Here is a 15,904-nt window from a genome sequence, read left to right as displayed (position 1 = left end):
CGTCTTAACTAAAGGTTAGCGTGGAATATCAGTATCTTATGCCTGAAATTGCAGTCTTATCATAGGAATATGCGGTGTTGTTTTAATGGGTAAAGTTGACTTTTCGTCTGCTAAATATTAAATAGATAATAACTACATATAGTTAATTGTGTTTCATTTAACTTTTTAATATGTTAAAAGTTATCTGTTACTGAATGGTGGTGGCTAAATCAGAGTAGCAAGGGGAAAATATTTTTATCCCATAATTTTGTTCCTATTTCTCTGTACGGGCTGATTTTTGTCCATAATTCCGCTGGTGATCGACCGGGAATACATGTCTTGGAAATTTATATAACCGGTTCCTGAGAAATGGTTAGTATTCAAACAGTATTTCCAAATGTCTGTCATATTTTTATTATGGTCACCAAAACTGTGTACAGAAAACTGAAAATACCTTCTGACATTGATAAGTCAGTGAGAAATATCTTTCTCCACACATTTGTCGGTTTGGGGATTACTCAGTACCATACTCAGTAGATTTATCAGTGACTAAAAAAATATATAATACAGACAAATCACCAAAGATTACTCTTTTTTATGACAAAGTATGGGAACAGTAAAAACCTGATATAGTATGTGTCAATTATTATACAAGACACAACAATGCTGGAAAATTAGGAGGACTTACTGATTTATGCTTTAATTATCACTCTGATTCAGTCTCGGTGTCTGAATCACTTGCAAGTACTAAGTCAATCACTAGTCTGTCAATTTCCCTTTCTACTGCGATTACGCGTTGCCAGTAACCATCTTCAATTGTTTTAACATGTTTACAACATTCCGACCATTCTTTTGCACCGATTGCAGACATCCTTTCATTTATGGCAACTCTTCAGGAACTTTTTGTGAACTGCAAGTTTTGTGAAGCGACATAATTTTTCACATTTGCCCAAATTAACTCAATCGGGTTTAGTTCTGCGTGGTATGGAGGTAGACGTAGTACATCATGACCATGTTGCTTCAACATCGTGTCTACTCTGTAGACAGGACCCGATTTGTTGGATTTTGCAAGAAACAATAGTTCGGCTTTAAGCGTTTTCTCATCAAATGAGATATTGTGCCTTTGTAGCCACGCTTTTATGTCATCTTTTGTGTTGGCGGTTGGCGGACATTTGTCCACTAGCTTGCTATGATATGGTGCATTATCCATAACGATGACAGAGTGCAGTGGAATGTTTGGGATCAACGTTTCCTGGAGCCATTTGGAAAAATTATCAAAGTTCATCTCGTCATGATAGTCTGCTGATTTGAGTTTGGAATCAAAAACAAGCAAAGCCTTTGGAACAAAACCGTTTTCACCCCCTGCATGAACCACAATAAGCCGAGGTCCGGTGCCAGACGGAGGTTGAACCCCATTTATTACGACTTCACCCTCCAGTTCCCAACACTTTGGGACAATGTGGTGTACATGTAACCATGTTTCATCGATAAAGATGAGTGTTCGATTTTCTTCTCTGTCTTTCTTTATTGCACGCAAGTATTGCAAACACTTGGAAACAATGTCTTTACGTTCCATTAAAAGTTTACGGTTTGACTGCGTCTTTTGCCACCTAAACCCCATGTCTTTGAGATTTTTTCGAAAACTTTCCTTAGAACCCTTGTAGTTCAACTGGCACTTTGCCATATCATACATCGTATCCAGAGTGGGTAGTTCTTTTTTTTTACGCCATATAAACTTCGTACAAATTGACGGACTGCACACCGGTCGAAATCATCAAGTTTGTAACTGCAAGTTTTGGGTTTGCGCAACTTGGTGGGACTGATAAATGTCCACTAGCACTCCTACCACCTTCTGCCTTAATGCGCTTTAAAGTTGCCGTTGAGAGTCCAGTAGCTAGGCGACTTTGTAAAAGAGAATCTGCTTTGGTTGCACAATTTTTGTCCATATACATGATAACATTGTATGATATGTCCCTTGCCTGAGAATGAACTATTTGCCCATGTTTTCCTAACTGAAATCTGTTTAACAGTGTTGAGACATGTGTAAAACAGTGGCGAGACTGGTGTTACACAGTAGCGAGACAGGTGTTAATCAGTAGCGGTGTTGATTTCATGTCACGGTTAGCATGTATTGCACGTGCATAATCGTCAAGCTACCTGCAGCAGCCAAGTGTAGTCGCCCAATTCGTTGTACCGCCTCTCTTGTCACAAATGTGTTTAGTGCGCAGGATCATCTAATATGTGTCTAGCAGTAAGTTATCAGTGTAGATATCTTCATTGACAAAATTGAGACTGTAGGTCTCCCGGAGGGCACTGTCCACTTCATTTATGAGTTGGACGATTGTTTTTTCTTGTTGCTTCATTTTTATTTCCAAAATTTGTTTGCATTGTTGTTCTGAATGAATGTCATGGCGAAGATTTGAAATGGTTTCAGTTTTAGAAGCACAACAGTGTTCCAATTTTTTAACTTTCTTTTTCACACTGTCAATTGCTTCCTGTTGTCGTTTTTGGATACAGTTGTTAATATTTTGTTCATTCTTTAAAGCTGTTTTTAAAGATGCTTTTTCACAAATAACTGAAGGAGCAGCTGATGTATTTGTTCTTCCTTCCTTTTCAATGTTCTTTGGAGGTTTTTGGATTCCATGACTTAATTTGATTTTCTTTATTAGACAGCCAGATGTTCAAGGATTGAATTTTCTCTTGACAAGACAAATATTGATGGTTAATGAGTTGGAGCTTATTACTGAGGGTGTTAATTGTTAACGATTGTAGACGGTTTTCTTGCAGGATTTCACTGGCCCATGATGAAATAGTATCCAAGCTTGTTGAAGCTGAATTGATTCTTGTTGTAACTCTTTCATTTCAGTTCAGAGGCATTCATTCATTTCTTCAAGTTCTGTTTGTGATGAAGGGTATGTTTGTGCAGGTGCAGCTGACAATGCAAAGGGTGCATTTTTCTATGAATTAATGTCATGTTTGTGATTTCTGATTTTTTCAGTTATGACTTTGTGAACCTGGTTGAGATGATATAAGCAGAGCTGTGGTGACATTTCATTTCCCTCGGGTCGAAAAAGGTTGATGTATGTATGGATAGTGTCATATGTGAGGGATCTATTGGATGCATGATAGCGCAGTTCCATTGCCATTTCATTTGTTAATGTTATGTTTGTAATTTTGTGGAATGTGTTCAGATGAGAAAAAACAATTCCTTTCAGTTTAAAAACATTTCCAATAATGTCTGGATCTTGTGTTTCAGTGAACCATTCAACTACTTTGGGAAGATTTTTTTTTCTTTTTCTTTTTGATTTTATCTTCCTTTTGATGTTTGTGATTGGAGGTAAGGCACCAGCCCATTTTGGTTTTAGCAGAGTCAGCACTGATGTTAGTGTGCGGGCCAACACCTTACCTCCTTTTTCAATATGATCTATGAAATACACTGACCCAAAAAAGAAACGCATAGCTGAAATCTCATTTTTAAAGTAGATTTTTTCGGAAAATATGGAATGGAATGACAATTAATGTAAATATTAAGTGTTTTTATAGTCAATACAACCAAAACAGACAAACAAACACAACCTCTGGTGATTATTCGCCACACCACAGCACCTTGAAAACGCTTTGTATAATCTGCACGTGGGAAAATCTGAAAGCATTATGCACGTGCAAATGCAGGATCTCAATCTTGATTATGATGGCTATAAAAGGGGACAGGTCCTGTTGCGATTCATTCTTCGAATTTCTTTCTATGCGACGCGAAAAATACCAAGGTTAAATGAAGAAAACAGAAATAGAGCCATTGGACGTCTGGAAGCTGGGGAAAGTCAGTCATCAGTTGCCAGACGTCTGAATGTGAGGCAGAACACGATTTCCCGTCTCTGGCAACGATACACGCAACACAACTCGACCAGAGACCGTCCAAGGAGTGGGAGACCAAGGGTGACAACTCCAGCACAAGACCGCTACATCCGGGTGCTTCATCTGCGTAATCGGGCCGTCACTGCTACGTATACCGCTGATCACGTTCCTGGGCTGCGTAGAGTCTCTCCACAAACCATCAGGAATCGCCTAAGAGAGCATGGAATTCGACCTATGCGACCTCATGCAGGACCTGTTCTGCATCCCCATCACCGTCGTGCACGTCTTCAGTGGTGCAGGAACGTTCGGGCATGGAACCTCTTGAATTGGAGGAGGATCTGGTTCAGCGATGAGTCACGTTTTCTGCTGTACAGACATGATGGAAGGATGCGTGTTTACAGACGTCGAAATGAGAGATATGCTCGACAGTGCGTTCGTGAGGTCAACAGACACGGTGGTGGAGGTGTAATGATGTGGGGAGGCATATCTATGAACGGCAGGACACAGTTGGTGCATGTGCAAGGGAATCTCAATGCTGTACGCTACCGGGATGAAATTCTGAACCGTCATGTTGTTCCTACAATTGACGCTAGAAGGGAAATTTTCCAGCACGACAATGCAAGATGGCACACAGCACGCAATACCACGGATTTCCTTGCCAACAACAACATTACAGTTCTTCCATGGCCCTCAAAATCGCCGGATTTGAACCCAATTGAACATTTATGGGACCAATTGGGTAAACGGTTACGACGTCGACAGCCGCAGCCACAGACACGTCTACAGTTGGTGAATGCGTTGCGAGATGAGTGGAGAAGAATCCCACAAAGGCGGATACGACGTCTTATACAGTCAATGCCCAGGCGATGCAGAGCAGTGATTGATGCCCGTGGTGGTCACACCAGATACTGACTTTCTCACTATGCCATGGAAAATAGAGACGCTTAATACCACTGTGAATGATTGTATATGTCTTGACACACATTTGTTAATACCCGTGTGAATTATCATTGCTCAAGTTCCATTACTTTTTGTGCAATTTAAGTTAATAAATCATCTCTCATAACATTGGATTTTCACCTATGCGTTTCTTTTTTGGGCCAGTGTACTTCAATTCCTCATAAGTGAGGGATTTGGATGAATCCCATTCACCTTGAAAACAAACCAAATATTCACAATACTAAAGCATGCATTTGCAAGGTATCAGTGCACATGATATGTAACCTAATAAAAGCAATAAACTGCCGTTAATTAGTTCTGAAAATGTAGAACACAATTTTTCATTGAGGTACTAAGACCCATTTATTTTGGGAGCCATTTAAGTTCTGTTTTATGAGCCTTTTAAAATAAGACCAACAATAATCATATGCAATAGTGGAATCAAATTCTGTGGGAAATAACTCCGAATGCAACTATTATTTGGTTCGTAAAGTAAAAGGGGAAATCCGTAAAAAGTTATTAGCTCATACGTGAACGGGACCATTTATTTCTACCTTTACCATTTATTTCTACCTTTCTTCACGTGTGAACGAAATTTTTGAAAGAAGCATTGATAGGAAACAAATAATTTCCAAATCGTGTCACTTGACAGTATAAATTACTTCATAGAAGGAGGAGTTATTTTCTACAAAATAAGTTAACACAGTGAGTGGAAATGTTTTGTAAAAGAATATGAAAACAGCCCTATCCCGACAAACACATGTATTATAATTTTTTTTAAAATCATCTACGTAAACACCACAATTGAAATATAAGACATACCATGCAATACGTACTGGGTATCTGATGATGGTTGATTAATTGATGCACGTTATCATCGCTCCACATGTTCAGCATGTATCTTTCTCGTGCGACCCGTGACGACACGCCATTATATACCCCAGCAAAGTGATACCGGGCAGACCATTTCCGGTTGTTTCTATTGCTTATAATTAATCAAAGTCGTTATTATTTACACATTTTAAAAATTGGCTGATGCATCCATTAATCTTGAGTTAGTTGTCATGTGCCTTTATTTTCCAGTAAGTTCGTTGCAATGTTTTTGTTGTTTTTTTAAATTAAAATTTTTAGAATTAATTTTTTTTTAGATTTAAAAGTGTAGAATTCAAGGCAATAAAAATTATATATTTCAACATATTAGGCTACCACATAATAAAGTTACAGTTTCAACTATAATATGTTTTTTCCTTTTTTTCGTCCCAAAACATTAATTTTACATCATGAGAATAATTCCGCCAGCAATCGAGAGCAGAGCCGACGTAAAATATCGTTCAGCACAAACGGCAACCATTACACCCCAGTTGGGTAAGGACGTGGTGCGGGAGCTTTGCCTTGGATGTTACTGACATGCACGGCGTCACTTGGGAGTGCTGATTTTGTCATGAATCTGTTAAGTATTGTTTTTATTCACTACATGGGTGATATTTTTTGTCGCATTTGTGTGCTTTTCAAGGAGTATTGCAGCTTTATTTTCACGGTGTATTTGCAGTTTGTAAAGCCCGCTAATGGCGACACGGGGATTCCCGTGACGTCATTAGGAAGCCTATCGATACGTGTGTCCGTATTGACGGTAGTATCTACGAGTGTACTTTCCATGTGTTAGAAAACAGTACCGAGAATGTTCTGCTTGGTTGCGATTTCCTATCGAAATTTGACAGTGTTACTCTGGTACCTAAACATAATGAAGTCAAACTGGGTAACTTAATCGAGTCTGGTGACAGGTTTCCAGTGTACATTTCACTCAATATGTTGTTATACCACCAAGGTGTCAGAAGTGTTGCGGGTGTCTGTTAGTCGGAACAGATGATGATTGAACGTAATGAGAATTTTGAAACCAAGACAGAGTTGTTTGTAGCCAGGTCTGTTGTTAGCTCGTGGAATCTGTGTGCGAAAGTAATGAATCCAGAACAAGTGAGTAAGAAGCTGTACAGATGTCAGACTCTTGGTGAGGCTCGAGAGTGTAAGGATTCTGTGTGTTCAAATACTCCCTCAACTACAGAACGAGTTAAGCGATCCTAAGTTTAACATAGGACCCATGGATGATTTACATTGGGAATAGTCAATAGCACTGCTCAGAGAATACAAAGATATATTGTATACAGGCTTAAGCAAGGTGAATGGCCATACATTCAAGCTTACACTTAAACCTAATGCAGATGTGAATAAGGTTACACAGCGTCGCAAGCGGTTTGGTCCCCATATAGATAAGATCGTTGATGAGCAAACTAAATCAATGGTTGATCAAGGTATAGTGGAACCTAGTACATCAACTATCATTTCACCAATTGTGGTGGTTAAGAAGGCTAATAAGAGCTTAAGATTTTGTTTGGACCTTTAATGACTCCTAATGAGGCACTGATGAGATTTAAACTTTCAAAATATTTCAGTTTTCTTGATATTAACTCTGCTTATAACCAGACTGTTTTGGATGAAACGTCGAGGCCCTTGACTGCATTTGGAACTTCGTCTGGTGTCTGGCAATTCTCGCGTATGTGTTTTGGCTTAAAAACTGCTCCTTTAGCATTCCAACGTACTATGCATCTTGTCCAAAGTGGGTTGTGGAAAGATCATGTTTTGGTGTATCTGGACGATGTGTCTGTCCATTCGTCCACGGCCGATGAACATTTGTCAGTGTTACGTGAGGTGTTTGAGCGAGTGAAGTCTGTTGGCTTGACATATCTCAGTTTCTCAATTTCTGCTAGTGGAGTTGGACCTGGTAAGAAGGGTATTGAGGCGGTTCGGAATTGTCCAGTTCCTGGTACATGGGAGCAAGAGAGGTCGTTTCTTGGACTGGCTACATACTTTGTTAGATTTATTCCCACCATTTCCGATCTGGTGTTGCCACTCAGTCGCATAGTAGAATCTCGTGCGTATGTTTGGCATGAAAGTGAACAGAGTGCGTTTGACAGCGTTAAGGCTGTTCTCACTAAGGCGCCAGTGTTAGCACATCCTGACTTTAGTCCTAATGCTCCTGCATTTGTTGTTCAGACAGACGCCAGTAAATCGGGTTTAGCAGGGGTACTTCTGCAGAATGATCATCCTGTTTGCTATGCTTCAAAAAAGTTATCAAAAACTGAACGGAATTATTCCACTGTGCACAGGGAAGCTTTGGCACTTATCTGGGCAGTAAGGAAGTTTAGAGAATATATTTATGGTAGAAAGTTTGTAATTAAAACAGACCACAGGCCTTTGACATTTATCATGTCATCAAAATCTGAGAAATGCGCAAGATGGTATTTAGAACTTTCAGATTATCAGTTTGATGTAGAATATATACCTGGGAAAGATAACATTCCAAGTGACATTTTGTCAAGATTTCCAGTGGAAGATTCGCAGGAATTACCTATCTGTGTCTTATCAACAGACAAACAGTATGCTGTTATCAAGCGTGCTCATGATCTTGCTCATTTTGGTGTGACACGTACATGAAATTTAGCAAGGATGACTGATAAGTTCATAACACAGAGACAAGTTCGGGAATACGTCAGTCATATGCACTGAGGGCCCTCAAGCTGTGCCGCGGAGTCCCATTGGTGAAACTCGGACAGCTTCAGTACCTAGGCAAATTATCCACTGTGACTTTGTTGGACCACTCCCTACGTCATCGAAAAGTTTTGAGTACGTGCTGACATGTTTGGATGATCTGACATGTATGGTGTTTGCATTTCCCGTACGGTCAGCTACCTCTGTGTCAGTGCTTGAAAAACTTTTTCATCTTTGGACCGCCACATACACTACACACTGATAATGGTTCACGTCTTTTGAATTTAGGGATGTCATGGATCATTGGAGTGTTGTGCTCAGTTTTTCCCCTATAGCTTGTCCGCAAGCAAATCCAGTGGAAAGGGCACATAGAACTTTCAAGTCATCCATGGTGAAAGCGGCAACCAGTGAAAAGAATTGGGACAAAGTGTTACCCGAAATCGTGTTGGCTCACAATTCGTGTACAAACAGAACAAATGGAGTATCGCCTTATTTCGCCATGTTTGGTAGATCAAGTGACGTGTGTCGTCTCTACAGTAGTGTTTCTCCTGGACAGGAGGAAGTAGCAGACATGAGTTGTCTGTGGGAACTGTGTCCAAAGAAACATGTTCAAGCCACACAGGAACGTCAAGAGGATACGTGTGATTGACAATCGAGAAGCTTTGAAATAGGTTATAACGTTGCAGTTAAAGTTCTAACTGATCCTAAATCACGTAAGAAACATTTTCAGACAGGTTTTGTTGTGAGTAAAATCTTTGGTGATTTTTTGTGTGTAAATTCCAAAACAGCTGATACGCGACGTAAAAATATTTTGGTTAGTAGAGATCTTGTAATCTTAAATCCTACTGGAGGGGAGGAATGTGAGATGTAAACACGAGACGGACGGCCCCTTTAATTAGTGCTATACCCGTGCATCACACGTGACACGGTGAGCCAATCAGAGGAGATTACTGTAAGCGGGTCGTCCGTGCTACGTGTTTACATCAGTCTCGTCTTCTGTCTTGTCCTGTCGTCGTGAATAAATGTTTTGTGTGCCGGCCGGCGCCTTGACTGTTATCCGTTACACCAACGAATATAGAACATCCCACTGATGACCAATAGAACCGACGACAATAATGTGGCAGTGACAGATTTTGTATATTTTAACATGTTGTGTGTTGTTTAGAATTCATGTAAATAGATTCTTCAAAATTCTTTGCATAGTTTTAGTTATATTATTTATCTATATTAAAGCATAAGCCCTTCCCACTTAGATCCTTCTGTCTTCATAGCCAGCTCGGGCAATCAGCTAAGCTTTACACTTTTACGCATTACAAGGTTTGTGGTCACTCCACATTCAATCGTCAGTGTGATGATATGACAAGTCATGCTGATTTGCCTGGACATATCTTTGGACAAAGTCTTGGGATCGCATTCTGAGGTAATTTGGCTATTTTATTTACTTGTTGTTCATGCGATATCATGTTTGGACATATCTAGTAGTTGTATAAGTGTTTGCTATTCTCGAATGCCTAGTACTGTGAATTTGATGTTCTTATTGGTGTAAATGGCCCAATAAATACTCAGAATCCATTATAATGTAATATTATAACATGATTAATAAAAGGCAAGGTGTGTGATAAACAGATGAACAGAAGTATAGCTTTGTAACAATGAATGAATGAATGAATGAATGAATGAATGAGATCTTATTTTTGTATTGTTTTATATCTTGCTCAGCTACAGCCAAATTTGTATGTTTGAATACTGTATCATTGCTGAGAATTCTTAGTATATGTTCGTTATTAGCATGTCTGTACATAATAGTATTATTATTCTCTCTACAGACAAGCATTTGATACAGAGACAACAGCGTCCCCAGGTGTGAAATAAACCTAGGCCAACACACCTGGTAGGTTTATGTATTCTTTATATGCTAGTCTGATGTAACTCAAATGGAAGACATTTTGCACATAGCAATTGGTTACTGAAGCAACTACTTATAAGGTTATAGCATATGTATGAATTACATGTGTATATCTGTGTTAGTGGCATGTGTATATAGCTACATTTATTACATTGTACACCTGATTGTTTCAAGGTTATTGTTATTGTTATTGTTTTTGTTATTGTTATTGTTTTCACCAATACTCATCTCTAATAAAACGTCGGCCATTGAAGAACAACAAAAGCAGTTTGTGTTGCCTGTGCGTGACTGACGCAGCCCTGCTACACTATGACGAATTCACTCACCCTCACCATTCGAAGCATTCACTAGAAACTACTGTTCCCAGGACTCCCCACTAAGGTCAACAATACATTAGCTCGTGGTCACCTTGAAACAATTAACCTTTACATTTTACAACTGGCGGTTAAAGCTCAAACAGACAGATAAGCTTGCGTTTTCTCTGTGGTTTCGTTGCCACTCCTGTAGATTAAAACATAACTGTCATTTGTTGAAAACGTGACAGAAAAACCATATGATCTTTTCTCAGTAGGCAAATCTTTCCCGAAACGTAAATATGGGTTATCACTTAAAGATCACATACACTCTAGGGGGTGGAAATGCATAAATCACTCATTGACATCGTTATAAATGAAATCCCGTCATTAAAACTGCTCATTTCGATCTTTAATTACCTTAAATCGACCTTTTTGACAACAATGCACAATTCCCAACCGCAAACGAAATTTCAACCAATCAGGGCGGCGCGGCTCCGTGACGTAATAGTAGGTATAGATGTGAGGGTCTATGCAGCATTCATCTACAATTCAGGGGGTAAACTCTTTCGTTTACAGGTTTGTACAAACCTGAAATCGCGACAGCTGTTCTCAAAAATGAAAGCTATATGTCCTCACAATCTACTATCATTTAGTTTTGTCTTCTGCTTTGCCAAGTTTCCGAGTTACAACCCTAGTTTTCATAGACGATTCTGTCAAAATCACTTGGTGTCGCTAGGTTGTAATCCGTGTTAGGTGGTATAAACCTACACGTTATTTGTCGTCATTTACTCAATGCTCAGTTGATGAATTTATAACAGGTATAATTAGTGGTAACGCCACTTAGATTACCCTACAAAGGTCCCCATTTGGCATTTCTTGTGTCTGGATCGATCAAAGGATTAACGGATAGCACGCTGATTGATTATTTACTTTTATGCAGATTTAAATGGGGATTTGTCAAAAGGTAGTGTTTATGTATGTACCTTTAATAATCTATACAGAATACATTCTGTTGTGTCTGTGTCTATGTAAAAATTACACCCTTCTTTCAAAGGATTAACCGCCAATACATTGATTGATTGCTCATATGCATTATTGGCGAACTAAATTACTTTTTTGAAAAGAATGACGCACATTATGCAATTAGTTGCCAGGTGTGCTGTCTTGGGTGACCAATGACACTGTACAGCAATGTGAAAAACCTGAAACGATACATCATATTTTCGTATATTAGACTGTCACAAGACGCATCACTTGGGAAATCTGCAGATGAATTATATATCACTAGTTTTTTGTGGATATTGATGGATACTTCCCTCGAACAAGGTAATAGCCTGACATTGCTCCTGTGACTTTAGTTTTGTTTGACAACAGTATATGAATCCATACTGAAAACGACGCATCAAGTACACAAAAAGAAGTTGTTATCCATAAAGAATCTTACTTTCTTGTGACTGGCTATACTTCTAAAACGCCCATCAAACAGATCATCTTTCTGTACACACAATGAACCCTCAGCATATCAGCAAATGAAACAGCCAATAGGAAGCCGTCGTTACACTTGAGTGCATATCCACCCGCTATGACTGGGTTCGGTCTCCCGAGGGCTTCGTTTCGGGGGAAGTAAGCCCAAGTACAAAATATTACACTTTTGAATCGCGATTGTACGCTTATAATTGTGTTTATTTGTTTTTTACAAGTAGCAATGAATATTGTATGTCATGAATGAGTGATAAATGTGTTTTAATTATGTTTGATTTTTTGGTTGCATGTGACCTTTAAGTATATACCACAGGCTTCCACAACGCTCGCCTCGCACACACAAACAACCAATTTAAGCACAAGCTACGGGGTCCGATGGAAATCTGTGGATGGTGACACCATCACCCGACCCCAAGGAACAATTGACGGCAACACAACCATTCGGCATGTCTTTGGTGACGTCAAGAAATCAGCAAAATGACGAGCTTCCGACACATTTTCTATACAACTAATTTTCTTTACAACTAACTGAAAATCGTTCCTCCTGTGACGTCACTGCAGGACTCTGGCAACAGAGTTACGTAACCTGTCTGTGGTTTGGTTTGCGGGCAAGAGAGAAGCAGACGGCTTTTAGCAACTTTTAAGCGCTTGGCATTAATTAACCACAAGTTGGGTGGGTTTTTTTAAAAACAAAACAAAAAGGTGTTCTGTTTATGACTAACCAGAAGTCTTTCATATGCAGTGGTAAAAAGAGTACAAAATGAGTTTATTCTTTCTTTAAGATACACCTAAACTTGTCGAAAGGGTAGATTCGCGCACAGTCGCACAGTCGCGCACGCGCTAACGCAAGCACACACACAAAGACAGCTTCGTTTTCTGTATTACATCTTAAACCATACCTTTTTCTACAGTCCGATTTCATACCTGACATATTACTTTTGACAAAACAAACAGACGAGCGCAGTCGCCTAAACAGGCTGGATCCAAATCAAACTGCTTTCCGTCTGTGATGAACGGCATACCGTAAAATATGGAGTGGAGTCTTGGAGTGGTGCAATGGAGCCACGCAACATGACCGGCAATTAATTCTGTTACAGAATGACATTTCTAGCTACAGAAGTTTATAATTAGAATGGGTTGGTTTGGTTTCACCTTTGATCAAAACACAGAAGTGTAACTCGGTCACAGGTTTAAATATTTACATTTTGACTCCACTCCATGTTTTACAGTATGCCGTGATGAACAGGCAATATTGTCACACGTTTCCAACATGGCTTGCATTTCAGATTCTAAATGTAACTGAACGGCGAATTTAACAACTCGTTATCCAAACATGATATGCTAGATACAACTATGCTATTAGAAATACCTACATTGTTAAAATTTTTACACGAGAAAAGTGTCCAAGTAAAGTATTAAGCTGGATTATGAGAGATTATCGGCAATAGAACAGCATGTTTGATGTTTGTGAAATTTACGTAACGACTCCTGTAAAATAACAAGAGGGGTTTGCATACCGTCTTCAGTCCGGTAGCCATGTTTGACAAGCGGTGATAGCAAAAACTGTCCCATGTAATTAGGTTACCTTTATAACCGGTGTTAACCCATGTCTTTACAACTCCGACTTTAAGATATGACGACAGCGAGTGTCCATATAAACTATAAAAATGGACAGTAATGCCTCTGTCTTTCAAGTGGGTAGTGAAAGCTGTGAATGTGAACCTGCAAGTGAATGGTTTGGTATTCTGCAACTTTGCTGTCAAATCACGAACGAATTTGGTACACTGCACATGGTGTGCCGGGAGCGGTAAGGGGAAATGTGCAGGTCAAGGCAGTACTTAGATGTCGTGCTGGTAAAAATAGGTCACAATAAGTGGTGTGAGGATGGGAAATATTTTCCTCTTTTTAATACTTTCTTTATTTTCTTACATTTATACTTAATTGCATATGTATATCAATGTCTATATAAACAGAAGGAGACAAGATGACCAGAATTTAGTAAATTGGTTAAGATGTGCGTACATTTTTGCTGCTTTCATAAGTTCTATTTTTTAAAATATATTGTTTGCATACTACTATTAAAAGATTTATTGGTTCAAAGTTGGGTAGCAGAGAGCCAAGAAGTGTATATTTGTTCTTAAGGTTAATGGATAAATTGGCTTTCTGGTTGACCCATTTTTCAAAATGCTTCCAAATGGAACTCACGTGGTCACAATGCCAAAACAGATGATCAACTGATTCGTATTAGTCGTTACAATATCCACATATATTTCTATCTACGTATCACATATCAAAAGTAAAGAATTTGTCGGACACCAGGAATGGTCTTCACACATAGCGCCCATGTGAGGATTCGAAGCCGGGCCTTCGGCGTTACGAACGATCAGTGTAACTGCTAGGCAAACACACATGCACACACACCCAAATGTTAAATCTAAACTCCTCTGTGAAAACTCGCCCTACCATCACAACACATGCTGACGACATCATTTCGGTACTAAGTTTGACGCGTCAGTACGCCGCAAGGCGGGACGACGTAGCCAGATACGGCAATGACGTATTCTCTTCCCGACTGTGTTGGGCTGATCAGCCATGGAATTGTCAGAGCAGTTGTCACTGAAGCCTGGAACCTGTGTCGGAGGTGGGTCACCTGCATCCACATCCTGCACGTGGGCGATCGGCTCAAATTAAATGTGTTCACAATATTTTACCGTGGTTATGATATACAGACAGTTCTTAACCCAATACAGTGGTACAGACGGAAAAGTAACTGTGCATAACGTAAAATGTCACAGAATAGGTGTTCTTCTTAACAATGATTCAAAATAAACACGTATCAAGGTGTTTTGCGTGAAATGTTATGCCACATATCTCTCGTGGCACGGTCAGTTTATGAACTATGAACTTAATCTCACTTTGCATGTTTTTGAGTCCCTAACTCCACACACCTGATATTGAACATTAAAATGTTATGGGAAACACATTAATTTTAGTCTAAACTGTGCTTACATGGTGTCGGCTTACAGAAAATCAGCGACTCAGTGCTGATGGTGACCAAAGAGACCAGGGTTACAGTGAAGTGAACTTTATTCACACTCCGAACACGTTCTGCGTTAAATTAGAGGTGCAAGGTTACATCATAACTTATCATCCATCTTCCACAGGAGTTATCGCTTGTGTGAGATCAGACGATACCTCCTAGGACATATCTCTTTCACAGAAAGAGAAACAGAATCTCCCCCTCATGTCTACTAATATCAATTATATCAACACTCGTTGATAAAGGTAAAAGTATCCTCGGGAAGCCTCGGATATTTGTTACTTTATCAACTTTGTGTTGACCGATTTGATATCAGTAGACACTTGGAGTGAGTGAGTTTAGTTTTACGCCACACTCAGCAATATTCCAGCTATTTGGCGACGGTCTGTAAATAATCGAGTCTGGACCAGACAATCCAGTGATCAAAAACATGAGCATCGATTGGGAACCGATGACACGTGTCAACCAAGTCAGCGACCCTGACCACCCGATCTCGTTACGCAGCGGGGTCGCCATTTCTGGCAAGCATGGGTTTTGAAGGCCTATTCTCTAGCATGGTGATCTACCTTCTGTCGTTGGTGATATATAGCCCGTGTTTTATATTGTGTTGTCCTAATAGTGATCTTAGTTTTAACTTTCCAGACTAGTTTTAAATTGTAACTGTGATATTCTAGTTGTTTTATTGTCCTTTGCTGACAGGTTTATTTATGAAATTATATATCATCCATTTCAGTGTTGAATGTTCTCGTCACGATATGGCTGAAATATTGCCGATGTGACGTTAAATGTTGACTCAATCACTCACTCACTTGAAGGCCTATTCTACCCCGGGACCGTCACGGGTAGTAGACATTTGGGTGAGAT

Source organism: Haliotis asinina, chromosome 11 (assembly GCF_037392515.1).
Source record: "Haliotis asinina isolate JCU_RB_2024 chromosome 11, JCU_Hal_asi_v2, whole genome shotgun sequence".
NCBI classification, from domain to species: domain Eukaryota; kingdom Metazoa; phylum Mollusca; class Gastropoda; order Lepetellida; family Haliotidae; genus Haliotis; species Haliotis asinina.
The sequence above is the reverse complement of the archived record's forward strand: the minus strand, read 5'-3'. Positions refer to the sequence as shown.